This window comes from Dinoponera quadriceps, unplaced genomic scaffold (assembly GCF_001313825.1).
Source record: "Dinoponera quadriceps isolate SergipeBrazil2010 unplaced genomic scaffold, ASM131382v1 scaffold1079, whole genome shotgun sequence".
Lineage (NCBI taxonomy): Eukaryota > Metazoa > Arthropoda > Insecta > Hymenoptera > Formicidae > Dinoponera > Dinoponera quadriceps.
This window is the reverse complement of record NW_014555156.1, coordinates 1-3,120: the sequence shown is the minus strand read 5'-3', so window position 1 is coordinate 3,120 and position 3,120 is coordinate 1. Positions and strand designations below refer to the sequence as shown.

The 3,120-nt window shown below is 37.0% G+C and overlaps 1 pseudogene; it reads right to left on the bottom strand.

Annotated features, from left to right (window-relative positions):
* Nucleotides 1-967: 967 nt before the first annotated feature.
* On the bottom strand, nt 968-1,991 carry LOC106743167 (annotated as a pseudogene).
* Nucleotides 1,992-3,120: the final 1,129 nt, after the last annotated feature.

Genomic DNA, 3,120 nt, shown 5'->3' with positions numbered 1-3,120 from the left:
CCTTATTGGATGAAGAGGATATTCAAACTCAAGAAGAACTAGCGCATAAATTGAATGTGACGCAGAAAGCTGTCTCAATTTGTTTGAAAGCCATGGGAAAGATTCAGAAAGTGGGAAAATGGGTTCCGCATAAACTGAATGAAAGAAAGCAAGAAAATAGAAAAACCACTTGTAAAATGCTGCTCGACAGATACAAAAGAAAGTCATTTCTCCATCGTATCATGGTGGTTAAAAATGGATATATTTTGAGAATCCTAAGCGTCAGAAATCATGGGTGAATCCAGGCGAACCATCGACATCCACTGCAATCGCTTTGGAAAGAAGACAATGCTCTGTGTTTGGTGGGATCAAAAGGGTGTAATCTATTATGAGTTGCTAAAAGCTGCTACCTGGTGAAACCGTTAACACTGATCGCTAACAACAGCAAATAATCTATTTAAATCGAGCATTGCATGAAAAACGACCGGAATATGGAAAAAGGCAACACAAAGTCTTTTGCTCCATGATAATGCCTAATCACACGCAGCAAAACGGGTCAAGTTAAAATGGTGATGTCAAAAGAAGAGGAAAGTAAAATAAGGTTATTCGATTCACATTGTATCGTGTTCGTTTAGTGCAACGATTCAGAAAAGTACGTGGTTTGAAAACGCTAATATTTCCATCGAAGCAACTTGCAGGTTTGTCGGATATTTCGTGTGTATGAACCCACCAAGTCACAACTTTCTGGAACGAGAAATGGAAATGACTGCGTATACCATCGTTGACTGTTCAAATTTTATTCGAGAATCTATTTTGTTGTTGTGTATTTTAAACACAAAGCAAATTGGCTAACCGAATTGTACTCTTGAGATTGATGAAGCAAATTTGTCAAGAGAAAATATCACCAAGGATATGTCAGTGATCAAAGATGAAATTTGAAGAAAAAAAGGCAAAGTTGGTTGATAACTTACAAATATAAGGAATAATTTTAATCATCACAGTATGCACCCATATTTGTCTATACACTTTTGCCATTCAAGCAGCAGGTTGTTCAGGCTGGTGGTATAAAACCCTGGCGGACGAGAGTCAATGAATTTCTGGATTGCCAGTTTTACAGCATTGTCGGGTTTATATTGTTTTCCTATTAAAAAGTTGTCCAAATTGCGGAAGAAGTGGTAGTCAGTGAGGGCTAGGTCTGGTAAGTACGGAGGATGATGAAGAAGTTCCAACTTCAATTCCTGTAGTTTTGTCATAGTCATTTGTGCATTGTATGGTCTAGCGTTATGATGCAATAAGATACGAGTCGATCTTCTGACCAATCTAGATTGTTTTTCTTTATGTTTTTGTATCATTTCGTCCAGTTGGATGCAGTATGTTTCTGATGTGATCGCTGAGCCAGGTTTCATGAAATCATAATGTATCACACCTGCGCTAGACCACCAAACACCCACTATCAGCTTCTTTTCTTGAATATTGCGCTTTGGAGTGTGTTATGGTGATTCATCCTTGTCCAACCACTGTGCTGAAAGTTTGCGATTGTCATATTGGATCCATTTCTCATCACAAGTGACAATTCGATTCAAAAATGTATCAGATTCGTGACGAGAAAGCAATATCAAGCAAGCTTCCAAACGTTTTTGTTTCTGTTTTTCTTTCAGTTCATGTGGAACCCACTTATCCAACTTTTTCACTTTACCGATTTGAGCTAAATGAGTTAATATTGTTTGTTTGCTAACACCAAACTTCAACGATAATTCATAGGCACTCTGAGATCAGTCAAACTCAACGGTGACCTTTAGTTTGTCATAATTGACCCTTGATTTTGAACAACCGCGTGGCTCATTTGTGAGGTCAAGGTTATCTGTACGAAATTTGGGGAACTAATTTGATACTGTCTGCTGCGTAGTAGCATTAGAGCCAAATACACAATTAATGTTTCGCGCAGTCTGCGATGCCGTATTTTCACGAAAGAACTCATATTTCATAATGGTGCGAATTTCCGACCGTTCCATTTTTAACGAAATTAATTTTTAATAAAACGTTTTAATACTTCTTAGAGGTTACAATGATTTTTTTAAACAGGCGAGATATGTAGCTTTCCAACCAAAAAAACGTTAATATATTAAGCCAATATCAAATAATAAGCTGTTACATTTGGCAATATTATTAACTACAAATTTCATCCTTGCCAACCTAATATATATCTATATATATTATTTATATATATATATAGAGACATAATATATATATACGATGGTGGTCGCAGAAGTACCCGACCCAACAAAGAAACACAAAAATTTTGGAAAAAATGTATTTATTTTTCAACATAATCTTCTTTCAGCTCTATACACTTTTCCCAGCGATGTTCAATAAGTTCGATACCTTTTTTAATTAATAATAAGAACTGTCTTGCTCCTCAAAATAGCCATTAACTGCCGACATCACTTCTTCTTTTGTCTCGGGTGTGAAGTGATGGACCCATGTTTTATCCATGGTTATGAAACGGCGCAAAAATTCTGTTTTGATGCTGTGAAACTTCGCTAAACACTCAATTGAAACATCTTCATGACACTGTTTTTGCTCGAGTGTGAGCAAAAGCGGCATCCATCTTGCACACAGCTTTCTCATGTTCAAATTTTTAGATAATATGCGATGTATCGCACTTTTTGAAATGCCTACTATGTCTGCTCGCGCACTTTCAGTCGACAATCATCCAGTACCGCTTTGTGGATTTTCTTCACCATTTCTGGAGTCGTCACCTCATTTAAGCGATACTCGTCTTTGCAGCTCGTACGGCCTCCTTTAAACTCTGCTACCCAATATTTTACTGTTGTAAACGAAGGAGCAGACTCACCCAGAGTAGAATCCAGTTCAGTTTTTATATTGGTTGGGCTGAGGCCTTTCAAATAAAAGTATTGTGTCACATAACGATGACCAATTTTCTCCATTTTCACAAATTCACTGAAATCGTTCACTATTGATGGCTGCCAAACAAATACTAAACAACGTGGCGTCTTCAAACTTGAAACATATGCTTTAGAGATTGTGTACTTTCTAATACAGTAATATTTTTCAAACAACTACCGCCATCTCTAGGTCAGGTCGGTTATTTCAAGGACCACCCTTGTATATATATATATA